We start from the raw sequence: 13,789 nt of genomic DNA on the forward strand, positions 1-13,789 counted from the left end.
GAGAACCTGCTCCCAATCTTTTGCTGGCTGGAATTCTGCCAGCAAAAGTCCAATGGAGCATACACACAGTCGAAATTTCTGACCAAAAGCTCACACCCGACTTTTGCTGGCAGAATTTCTGATCGTGTGTACGGGCCACAAGGTGAGCTCGCTATGTAATGTCACACCTGTTCTGCAAATTGTGGTGCGATGTCAGTGAAAACATCTAATCTTGTCTAAATCAAATACAGCAGATCAGAAATCATACTCTATATGCAGATATGTTGTCATTGCCTTTGTAGGACTTCCTTTTCACTTCCTTTTTGGTTAATGTGGAAAGTTTTCAGTACGTCTCCGTACATTAAGATTAATAAACCAAGAGACTGATCTCACTGATGTGAAAACATCTTGACAAAAAATTTGGGTAAGGGAAAGGAAGAGACCAGATTCACACACTTCACTTTTGTGACATCTTGTAATAGGTTCCCTCTTGGTGTATAAAAGCGCAGTAGTGAAGATGGAGCTCAGAACACTGCAAGGACCAAAGAGGACCAGAATCCTGAGGACACTGCAAAGACCAAAGAAAAAAAGGACCAAGTCTACAGAGCAGTCCAATAGACACAGGTAAGAACCATCCTCCCTGCTCCAATACATCGTCTTCTACATGAAAATATACATATAATGTACAATATCTATATGTTGTTTTTACCAGCCACAATGACCACCACATACTCTTGGACAATTCTCATCTTCATGAGCCTCAGCTTCATTTCCTCTGCCCAATCCTGCAAATGGCTCCATCGAAACCAAGACCATGTGAACAAAGAGCTTTTGCGCAACATTAACCAGATGGTGGGTTCCAGACAGTTCTTTTCTCTGTCCATCCCTGGAGTCTTATCTTCAGTGTTCCCTCAAATCTAAATGCTGAAACCCTCAACCTCTTCTCTTCTTCCCTCTCCTTTCTGGGCCCTTGCCTCCCTCTGCTAAACCATAAATGTTGGTTCATGCCACCTCTGGGTCTGTCCACTCCAGTCATGGAGGTGATGCCACCCTGCCATTTCTCTCCTTTCTACATCTCAGTCATGAACCTCTCTTCTAATCTCTCTTCTTCTTGATTCTGCTGTACATTTTTTTTTACGGGATTGTGGACATTAAATGTATCAGTGAGAGTATCTATCATACTATGCATTACAGACTCAAGATTCTTCAGTCGTCTGTTTCAATAGTAATTCCAGGCTTCCTGATATAAAGCAGCTCTACAACATCACTAAGGTAAGAGAATTGCCATGTTGGAAAGAGGGACTAGTATGGAAGACATTCACTTCCAAAGCTGATCAGACCCACTAGCAAGAACAATATGATCAGTGCTGCCAAAAGATCATGTAAGGCTTTACGTGCAGAGAGCATGAAGAACTAATTGGTTTACCAATGTGATTTTTTCCAGAATGCATTTTTTTCTTTTTGGATAAACTTGTGAGCTTTATAGTAAATTCAAAAAAGTTTTAGCTCAACTCCATGTAAAATCTTTTTATTTTGGGTAGAATAGATGAAGGGTTTGATCACCTTTAATGTTTTTATGATTTGTCTGGATCCCCATTGGGGAAATTTCCTCATGCTGACTGTCCTGAGGGCACCTCATATTCCAGAATGCAATAGGGTGTCACAGGGACAAGAAGTGATGGTAAATTTCTCCAGCAACAAAAACACAAAGATTCAGATCTCCTTATTTCCTGACCTTGTTTAACACAGATAAAGAGCGAGGCAAAATCTGAGTCAATGAGATCACATGCAGCAATAGAAAACTGAATAAAACTTCTATCTCTAGCGTTGTCCCAATAAAACAAGGGTTCATCTGGATGGGAAATGAGCTCATCACATAGTACTAATGCCATCTTCTCAATTGTAAAGTATTTTATGATGTATGAATTGTCCTAGGTTGAGTCTGCGGCCATCGCTGTGCGTGAAGTCGCCAACCAAATCCTCCAGTTCTGTGGGAAATACAAGGAGAAGTTTGGTCATGATTGTCCATCCTGGGAGAAGCTTCAGGGGTACCTCAACTACCAGAAAGAGCAGCTGTCTGACTGTGTAAGTGTCCAGGTTACTACCCCCAGCTCATTCCCCCAGGCCTACAGAGATGGGAAAGTTGTATATGGATGTTTTCTATCTTCCAGATCCCAGAGGGAGCAGAAAACCAGCTCTTCATACAGGGAATCAGCCAGCAATTCATTACCCTGCAAAGGATCCTAGATGAGCAAGTAAGTCACCCTCCTTTCCTTCACTTATTAAAAGATCAATTTGTCCATGGATCCTCATGGGAGGAGTTCTAAGATAAAAACAGCAATTCAGTTGAGGGGGATAAGAAAACAGCAGATGGTTCAATAAATTTTTTTTTTTAACAAAAATGAGCAGACAGCTGATTTCTTGATGGATGGATGTCACCAGCAGATTATCCTTTGGTTTATCTGTCTCTTTGTGTCTATGGTTCCCTCATACACACATTAACATTTATCCCATTATATTCCACAGGACAACAAGGTATGCGCTCAGAAAATTGCTTTCGCTGAAATCTGGAGGAATCTCCTGCTGGGCAGTCGGCTCTCATCTAAAATGAGAAAACAACACAATCCTTTCCTAACTCTGTAACTGAGTTCACTGAAAATAAATTTTTTATTTTTTATTTTTTACATATTTATGTATTATGTGATTTATGTATGAGTTCACTGAAAATCTGACACTGAAAAAAGAAATAACTATATATTTATGTATTTATTAATTTTATATAAAATTGTGAGTGTATTTTATTATTATATTTATTTCTAAGTGTAGTTTTTATATTGACTTGACAAAAGATTAATAAAAAAATTACTTATTCAGTAAATGTCGGCTGGTAATTATGTAATGGTGACAAATAACACTCAAAGTAGACCATAATTCGTTCCAGAAGCATGCTTGTAATCCAAAGCGCTCTTATATCAAAGCAAATTTTCCCATAAGAAATAATGGAAACTCCGATAATTCGTTCCACAACCATTTTTGCATATAAAAATGATCAAAATATGACCAAAATCTATTAATACTGTATAGTACTGTAGTAGGAATACTGTACTGTACTGTACCTCTGTGTTTTAAAAAAAAAAAAAGAATCACAGTTTTAATGTAAAAAAAAAAAGAATTACACTCGCAATGTTAAGGAGTCTGGAGCTCATCCATGTAAAGCCGCTGTGTATATGTACAGTAAAGCTGCTGGTGTACAGTATACAGCGATGTATGTGGCCAGAGGTGCGGGGGGTAATGGTGGCTCCCAGCTCTTCCTAGAGAACTTAGAAACACTCGGGAACTGTTGACATAATTTCTGGGTGCTACACACGTAATGACCGCCCAGTGGCGGCTGGTGCTCAAAATTTTTTGGGGGGGGCGCAAACAAACTGAAAAAAAACCAAAAACATCAATTGCAGTCAATGTGCCCATCAAACGCAGCCACTGTGCCCTTCAAACGCAGCCACTGTGCCCATCAAATGCAGCCACTGTGCCCATCAAACGCAGCCACTGTGCCCATCAAACGCAGCTACTGTGCCCATCAAACGCAGCTACTGTGCCATCAAACGCAGCTACTGTGCCCATCAAACGCAGCTACTGTGCCCATCAATTGCTGCCAGTATGCCCATCAATAGCCTCTACTGTGCCCCATCAAATGCTGCCAGTGTGCCCATCAATAGCCGCTACTGTGCCCCATCAATTGCTGCCAGTATGCCCATCAATTGCTTCTACTGTGCCCCATCAAATGCTGCCAGGGTGCCCATCAATAGCCGCTACTGTGCTCCATTGAATGCTGCCAGTGTGCATCGCCATGCACTTACCTGTCTCGCAGCGGGTCAGCGGCGGTGTCCTGCATGCTCCTCGATGTCTTCTTCCATCCTCTCTATCAGGCATCCAATCACAGCGCCTGACGTTTCAGCCAATCAGGTGACAGGTAACAGGCCCGAGCACCTGATTGGCTGAGAGGCGGTTCAGCGTTAGCAAAGCGAATTCCTTCGCTTTGCTAACACACAGCTGAGTGAACAGGTGCTTCCAAAAAACACCCCGCCGCTGTAATTCAGGTGCCCGGCGCCCAAAAAGGGTCCAGACACCTGAATAGGGGGTGTCCGCTGCGACCATAGATAGATTCATGCATTGCTATGGTGATAGAGCGGTGCCAGGAGAGAAGGGGCGCCGCTCCTGCGCCCTTTATGGACGCACCGCCACTGCGCCCGCCCCACCCGGCTGGGAGTGTCTCTGGGTGTCTCCGAGTGTCTCCAGGAAGCGCTGGGAGCCTCCATCGGCCGAACCTCTGGCCACATACAACGCTGTACTGTATACTGTACACCAGCAGCTATACTGTACATATACACAGCGGCATGGATGAACACCACACTCCTTAACATTGTGGGTGTAATTCTTTTGTTTTTACAGTAAAACTACTGCTCGTATATCAAGACAGCGCTCCTATATCAAGACAGCACTCGTATATCAAGACAGCACTCGTATATCAAGACAGCACTCGTATATCAAGACAGCGCTCGTATATCAAGACAGCTCAAGACAGCGCTCGTATATCAAGACAGTGCTCGTATATCAAGACAGCGCTCGTATATCAAGACAGCGCTCGTATATCAAGACAGCGCTCGTATATCAAGACAGCACTCGTATATCAAGACAGCTCAAGACAGCGCTCGTATATCAAGACAGTGCTCGTATATCAAGACAGCACTCGTATATCAAGACAGCTCAAGACAGCGCTCGTATATCAAGACAGCGCTCGTATATCAAGACAGCACTCGTATATCAAGACAGCTCAAGACAGCGCTCGTATATCAAGACAGTGCTCGTATATCAAGACAGCGCTCGTATATCAAGACAGCGCTCCTATATCAAGACAGCAGTCGTATATATCAAGACAGCACTCGTATATCAAGACAGCACTCGTATATCAAGACAGCGCTCGTATATCAAGACAGCTCAAGACAGCGCTCGTATATCAAGACAGTGCTCGTATATCAAGACAGCGCTCGTATATCAAGACAGCGCTCGTATATCAAGACAGCGCTCGTATATCAAGACAGTGCTCGTATATCAAGACAGCGCTCGTATATCAAGACAGCGCTCGTATATCAAGACAGTGCTCGTATATCAAGACAGCGCTCGTATATCAAGACAGCACTCGTATATCAAGACAGCTCAAGACAGCGCTCGTATATCAAGACAGTGCTCGTATATCAAGACAGCGCTCGTATATCAAGACAGCGCTCGTATATCAAGACAGCACTCGTATATCAAGGCAGCGCTCGTATATCAAGACAGCACTCGTATATCAAGGCAAAATTTTTTTAAAAATGTTGCTCGTCTTTCAAAACGCTCGTATACCACGTTACTCGCAAACCAAGGGATTGCTATATTTGTTTTTCTATATTGGATACATTAAGGGAGGGTTATAATACCCATCATTTATTTTGCCATCTGTATCCCATTGGGGAAATTTGGACACACAGGACACGGCCGATGACTGATCTGAGTACCGGCTCGCTGCTAGTACCATGTGACCACCGTAACCAATCACAGCAGATGACAGTTGTAAACAATGGCTTCGTTTCATGCCATCTATTAAATACAACTGTGATTGGTCAGTGTGATCACATGGTACAGACAGGGCCAATCACAGTCCATCTGTACCACGTGATTAACGTTGGCCAATCACAGGTAATCAAAACAAAACTGAGTAAATGCATCAGTTTCATTCAGTAAAATGCTTGCTTATAGCAATGTAATGCATTGCTATTTGCAAACATAATGTGTAAAAAAAAAAATAAAAAATCCTGATCACTTGCCCAGAGTAGTACAATGTTACTATGGTAAAATTATTGTGCTCTGGTAACAGTGGGTTTAAAAAAAAAATCATAAAAAAAAAAGAAAAAAGATGTAATACAAATATAAAATTTTTTTTTAAAAATTATTAAAATTGTTTGTTTTTTTTCGTACTGTCACCAGTCAGTGTCCCTGATTACTGCCACACCCGTTATATGATAACACTGTATTTCAGCGGTGACAATATGTTTAAAAAAAACTTTTTTTTTTTTTTCATCTCTTCATTTTCTAAAAAATTCTGACAAAAATTACAACTTTAAATGCCTCTTACTAAAGACCTTGGACTGTCTACCTTCCAAAAAGGGGTAATTTGGGGGATATTTGTACTGTCCTGGCATTTTTTTCGGGCTTCAAGAAATGAGATAGGCCGTCAGTACATCAGGATTGATCGAATTTCCGATATATCCCATAGTTGGTGGACTAAATAATCTACACAGGTCTGGGTTATTTTCACCAAAGAAATGTAGCAGAATACATTGTAACTACTTCAGCCCCGGAAGATTTGGCTGCTGCTCAATGACCAGGCCATTTTTTGCGATTTGGCAATGCGTCGTTTTAACTGACAATTGCGCGGTCGTGCGACGCTGTACCCAAACAAGATTGACAACCTTTTTTTTCTACAAATAGAGCTTTCCTTTGGTGGTATGTGATCATCTCTGTTGCTTTTTTTGTTTTTTGACCGCGCAATTGTCATTCAAAGTGCGACAATGCTGAAAGCTGAAAATTCCATACCTCTCTTAATACAAGAAAGGCCTTTGTTCGCTTTGGAAACCACAGATTGGCATTGCATGTTATTATTGAGCTTATGATCTACCAGAACCTCCAGATCCTTCTCCACTATGGATCCCCCCAGTTGTACTCCCCCTAGTATGTATGATGCATGAATATTCTTAGCCCCCCAAGTGAATAACTTTACATTTACATCAACATTAAATCTCATTTGCCACATAGTTGCCCAATTAAACAGAACATTGAGGTCGGCTTGTAAGTTGGTGACATCCTGTAAGGACGTTATTTCACTGCATCGCTTGGTGTCATCTGAAAATAGTGAAAGGTTACTTTTAATCCCAGATCCTATATCATTTATAAATATAGTAAAAAGTAAGGGTCCCAACACTGAATGTTGGGGTACACCACTGATACTCCTCACCTGGTTGCCGCCACACGCGCTGGACACCATCTGAACCAAATAAGTTTATCTTGGTCTCATCAGACCACAGGGCATGGTTCCAGTAATCCATGTCCTTAGTCTGCTTGTCTTCAGCTAACTGTTTGCAGGTTTTCTTGTGCATCATCTTTGGAAGAGGCTTCCTTCTGGGATGACAGCCATGCAGACCAATTTGATGCAGTGTGCGGCGTATGGTCTGAGCACTGACAGGCTGACCCCCCACCCCTTCAACCTCTGCAGCAATGCTGGCAGCACTCATACGTCTATTTCTTAAAGTGGTTGTAAACCCACGAAAAAAAAAAAAAAAACCTGCAAGACAAAGGCATAATGAGCTGGTAGGCATAGCCTACCAGCTCATTATGAAATACTCACCTTAGATCGACACCCCCGCAGCAGTCCCGGCACACTGCTCTGCCCGGTGACATGTCTCTTGGAGTTATTTTTGGGTATCGCGGGCTCTGGCGCTGTGATTGGCCGGAGCCGCGATGATGATGACAATGGATGTCTCCTAAACCGTGTAGGTTTAGGAAATATCCATGGTAGCGACAGGTAAGCCTTATTATAGGCTTACCTGTAGTGAAAACTGGTCAGTAAGGGTTTACATCCACTTTAAAGATAACCTCTGGATATGACGCTGAGCACGTCCACTCAACCTCTTTGGTCAGCCATGGTGAGGCCTGTTCTGAGTGAAACCCGTCCTGTTAAATCGCTGTATGGCCTTGGCCACCGTGCTGCAGCTCAGTTTCAGGGTCTTGGCAATCTTCTTATAGCCTAGGCCATCTTTATGTAGAACAACAATTCTTTGTTTCAGATCCTCAGAGAGTTCTTTGCCATGAGGTGCCATGTTGAACTTCCAGTGAGCAGTATGAGAGAGTGAGAGCGATAACACCAAATTTAACACACCTGCTCCCCATTCACACCTGAGACCTTGTAACACTAACGAGTCACATGACATCGGGGAGGGAAAATGGCTAATTGGGCCCAATTTGGACATTTTCACTTAGGGGTGTACTCACTTTTTTGTTGCCAGCGGTTTAGACATTAATGGCTGTGTGTTGAGTTATATTGAGGGGACAGCAAATTTACACTGTTATACAAGCTGTACACTCACTACTTTACATTGTAGCAAAGTGTCATTTCTTCAGTGTTGTCACATGAAAAGATAGAATAAAATATTTACACAAATGTGAGGGGTGTACTCACTTTTGTGAGCTACTGTATTTTTGTATTTTTCCTTCTTTTGGTTGAAGTAGATGGACTTTTTTCAGCCAGACTAACTATGTAACTACGGAATGCAGCTTTTCACAAACAGAAACCGTGATGTGGCCCTGGAATTCAGAATCAGCCTATCTATTCTGTATTTAGTCCTTAGTAGCATCTCTCTCATGGAACTGTATCTCCAACTACCAGAAGTGGTTGTCAGATCTGCCTAATCTGGCTCTAGCCTATGCTGGTTATTGAGCCCTAAACTAAAACTATCCAGAGAATCCCAGAGCAGAAGGGATAGGGTTAACTAAAATAACAGGAGTTGCATATTTAGTTTTTTTTTACCCTTAAATTTTTAATTCAAACTTTTAGTTAATACTAATTATTTTATATTATGCTTTTATTCATCCTTGATTCCCTTCCCATGGCGCTTTTTAAATTCTTTGTTTATAATTGGTTTAACTGCTTGCCCACCATCGCACACAGATATACGTCGGCAGAACGGCACAGGCAGGCAAATGGGCGTACAGGTACATCCCTTTAAATTTGCCGCCTTTCGGGCGAGCGCGAAGCGTGCCTGCAGGTCCCAGGAACTCGATGTTCTCCGGCGGCCCGCGATTGCGGTGTGGAGAGGCAGAACGGGGAGATGCCTATGTAAACAAGGCATTTCCCCGTTCTAGCTTGTGTCATGACAGAGATCTACTGCTTCCTGTCATCGGGAGCAGTGATCGCTGTCATGTCAGTGGTAGCCCCTCCCCCCCCCCACAGTTAGAATCACTCCCTAGGACACACTTAAAACCTTCATCACCCCCTAGTGGTTAACCCCTTCCCTGCCAGTGTCATTTACACAGTAATCAGTGCATTTTTATAGCACTGTATAAATGACAATGGTCCCAAAATAGTGTCAAAAGTGTCCGATGTGTCCGCCATAATGTCGCAGTCACGATAAAAATTGCAGATCGCCGCCATTACTAATAAAAAAAAAAATTATTAATAAAAATGCCATAAAACTATCCCCTATTTTGTAGACGCTATAACTTTTGCGCAAACCAATCAATATATACTTATTGAGATTTTTTTTACCAAAAATATGTAGAAGAAGACGTATCGGCCTAAACTAAGGAACAAAAAAAAATTTTTTTTATATATTTTTGGGGGATATTTATTATAGCAAAAAGTAAAAAATATTGCTTTTTTTTCAAAATTTTCGCTTTTTTTTTGTTTGTAGTGCAAAAAATAAAAACCGCAGAGGTGATCAAATACCACCAAAAGAAAGTACTATTTGTGGGGAAAAAAAGAATGTAAAGTTTGGGTGCAGCGTCGCACGACCGCGCAATTGTCAGTTAAAGCGACGCAGTGCCGAATCGCAAAAAGTGCTCTGGTCAGGAAGGGGTTAAAATCTTCCGGGGCTGAAACGGTTATGTTTGAGTTTAGGTTTTTGTATTGTTGAATTAAGGGCTCGGGGGGGGGGGGGGGGGGGCACTTTGGAATGCTTGCCTTGGGTGGTAGAGGACGGGGCCGGAGTGTGACATCACCAGCGCTAATACCGGAGAGATGATGAGACGGGGGGGGGGGGGAGGGGAGGAGGAAACCCAAAAAAGCTGAAAGCGCTGATGTAATCTGCAAATGAAAATGAATATGAAAGCAAATCAACTGAATGGAAAGAAAGAAGACAATCCCCTGCCTTTAACACCACTACCACTTCTACACTGTGCCCAACACTGATATCCTGTACTGCCCTGTTATCTCCCCAGCACTGTGTTGTATAAATTTGTCTTTTTTTTGGGGGGGGGGTCATGTCCCTTTCCTTCCCCGCCAGACACTTGTTCACACCTGCAGCAGTCTCTACAGCCCCTCTGGAATGCAATTTACAGTGGATTGCTTTTCAGCTACTGGTAGCGCAGCAAATGCCAGGCATTTAGAAGGTGATACAGCCAAACAGGGATATTCTATGTAAATATCGCACCGCAAACACCAGCCAAGCATTTGGCTCAATCATACATTGTAGCGTTATTCACTTAAATGGGTTGCATTTGGCAGCGGCGCGGCAAATGCAACATGGGGTATAATTTTTGCCATGACAATGAACCAAAGCATTGTGGCCGCAGCATGTTTAAGATCCTGAATGGCTGCGTGCTATCTTTTAGGAGGGCGGTTGGGTGGTGGTAAAACTGTGGCTTAAACGCCTGTTTTTTACTTCACCCGCCACCCATGTGAATGAGGGTGAATAAAGATTGTGAACTGAGGTAATGAGCGCAGGTTGGGCACTGTGAACAGACAACATGCACACACAGAAGTCAACTCACAAAAAAAAAAAAAAAAAAATTAATCAATCATCTCATGTTCTAGCCACTTGATATTTAACAAATATTAGAATTGAAATACACTATATTAGCAAAAGTATTGGGACGCCTGCCTTTACACGCACATGAACTTTAATGGCATCCCAGTCTTAGTCCGTAGGGTTCAATATTGAGTTGGCCCACCCTTTGCAGCTATAACAGCTTCAACTCTTCTGGGAAGTTTTATGAGTGTGTCTATGGGAATGTTTGACCATTCTTCCAGAAGCACATTTGTGAGGTCAGGCACTGATGTTGGATGAGAAGGCCTGGCCCTGCTCTATTTCATCCCAAAGGTGTTCTATTGGGTTGAGGTCAGGACTCTGCAGACCAGTCAAGTTCCTCCACCCCAAACTCACTCACCCATGTCTTTATGGACCTTGCTTTGTGCACTGGTGCACAGTCATGTTGGGACAGGAAGGGGTCATCCCCAAACTGTTCCCACAAAGTTTGGAGCATGAAATTGTCTACAATGTCTTGGTATGCTGCAGCCTTATAAGTTCCTTTCACTGGAACTAAGAGGGCCAAGCCCAATACCTGAAAAACAACCTCACACCATAATCCCCCCTCCACCAAATGATTTGGACCAGTGCACAAACTAAGACATGGATGAGCGAGTTTGGGGTGGAGGAACTTGACTGGCCTGCACAGAGTCCTGACCTCAACCCGATAGAAAACCTTTGGGATATATTAGAGCAGAGACTGCGAGCCAGGCCTTCTGGTCCATCATCAGTGCCTAACCCCACAAATGAGCTTTTGGAAGATTTGCCAAACATTCCCATAGACACCCTCCTAAACCTTGTGGACAGCCTTCCCAGAAGAGAGTTAAATCTGTTACAGCTGCAAAGGTTCGTCCCTTGTCAGGTGCAAATGGGTGTCTGTGTGTTGTCCTCCTAGTGCTATGCCTGGGAAGACAACACACGGACACCCATTCCCACCTGACGAGGGACGAACCTCCTTTGCGGTCTATGGGAAGCCTGTAATTACACCACCCCTTTAAGGTACTCAGTGACGTCTTATCCATATGGTATGATTACACCGTATCTAATGATCATTTGGCGTCCGGACATCAGCGACTCCGCAACGCCTCACTGGTTCCTCCACTCATCTTTCTTTTAATATCAACATGGCCATACATTACCTTGATCATCTGAGGTAAAATTGCTGAACACATGTACTTTATCTCCTTTACAATACCCCTGAAGAAAGGTTGTTTACCTGAAATGCGTCGGGTAGAATGGAGACAGCATAACTCTATGTATATGCATCAATTAACAAGATGTTTTTAAAATAAGCCATGAATTTTATTGTTTAGGTTTTCTGTCTTTCTTATTATTGGAACTTTTTTAATATGAAACAATAAACTGATAATTTTTAACATAGGATTCTGGTGTACCGGTTGCCCACAAAGTCCCAATCTCTAGTGGGGGTTCTGGTTCTTTCAATGTTCAACGGGGATGTTGGCAACAGGCACCTGGTTTTGCTATAGTGAAAACATTGTCCAATGGACTTTCTCAAGGTGATGCCGAGCGTTGCAGCCGTAACATTCCTGAAATCGCGATGCATATATGGATGGCTCAAACTGGACCGCATCCACTAATGATCTATATAACTGACCTATATAACTAAAGCTGCCATCATTATTGCATACATACTTGCATAAGGTAAAGAAAAATAGGGAGACATATCCCTGCCATACTAATATCCAATCTGTCAAAAAGTGCACTTAGGGTTTGTCATATGGTCCCCCCCCCCCAAAGAAGAAGGACCCTTCCCTGACCCCCTGGGGCTCAAGACTCCTGACAGGGGCAAGGCAGATATAGGTCCACCTAGGCAAAAGGCTTGGCAGACCCCACTCCTCAAGGTCAGTTGATCCCAACCATCAAGTACTAGGTTAAGGGCTCTCCCTAAGAGAACCCACCCCAAAGGCAGGGGTGGAAGGAACCTGAGGGCCACATATCCTCCCACTAGACATTAGGGTAAGCCCAAAGACCCACACCCTACAATCCAAGTGAAAAAAGACACAGACATGATTGCAGGTGATACAAGTGGAGAGAAAATAAATGTAGTGTAATGAAGAAGCCGCTGGTATATTTGGGTTCTCTGTTTTTCACTTGGCCCTAAACAGATCTCCACTCCTACTGACACCACCAAATTACCTTGGCCGGAGTGTCCCCCGGCAGTCACACAAGAATGCTCCGTACACACGGTCGGATTTTCCGACGGAAAATGTTCGATGGGAGCTTGTTGTCGTAAATTCGGACCACGTGTAGGCTCCATCGGACATTTTCCATCGGAATTTCCATCACACAAAATTTAAGACCTGGATCTCAAATTTTCCGACAACAAAATCCGTTGTCGGAACTTCCGATCGTGTGTACAGAATTCCGATGCACAAAGTTCCACGCATGCTCGGAATCAAGCAGAAGAGCCGCACTGGCTATTGAACTTAATTTTTCTCGGCTCGTCGTACGTGTTGTACGTCGCCGCGTTCTTGATGTTCGGAATTTCTGACAAGATTTGTGCGACCGTGTGCATGCAAGACAAGTTTGAGCCAACATCCGTCGGAGAAAAAACATTGTTGTCGGAAAAATCCTATCGTGTGTGCAGGGCAGAATTTTGTTGTCGGAAAATCCTATCGTGTGTGCAGGGCAGAAGAATTCACACACACTGTGATAAAATAAACGACCAGATTGTATTCATATCAAAAAAATGGCAGACAATTCAACAGTTCAGAGAGGTTAAACAGGCTGAATGAATCAACACATGAACAATTTAACAAGGATACTCTTTAAGGTTTGGCCACCCGCTCTTCAGGAGTGAGGATATACACAATAGCCCTCTGAGTGGGAGATCACTCTCCAACTGAGACATATATGAATAACAAGGAATTGGGCTGGCTTGTAAGCCCTCAGTCAAGAGAGTCTGGGTTTAAACCTGGGAAAATCTGTCAAACCTCCTGTACATCAGTACTTATAAGGAAGATAGTCCTTGGGTACAGATCCTGGAGATCCATCTGGAAGTTTGATTCTTCGGCAGGCTTAGTTGGGGCCCTTATGTTGGCACGTAGTGAAGGGTACAGTCCCTTTAAGATTCAGAGAAACAGGATGATTCTCTTTAAGGCTGGGTTCACACTATTGCCACATGTTGATCACAGCAGGGGTCCGGTGCGTCCCCATTCACCATTTCACCATAGAGC

This window comes from Aquarana catesbeiana, linkage group LG12 (assembly GCF_042186555.1).
Source record: "Aquarana catesbeiana isolate 2022-GZ linkage group LG12, ASM4218655v1, whole genome shotgun sequence".
Classification (NCBI taxonomy): domain Eukaryota; kingdom Metazoa; phylum Chordata; class Amphibia; order Anura; family Ranidae; genus Aquarana; species Aquarana catesbeiana.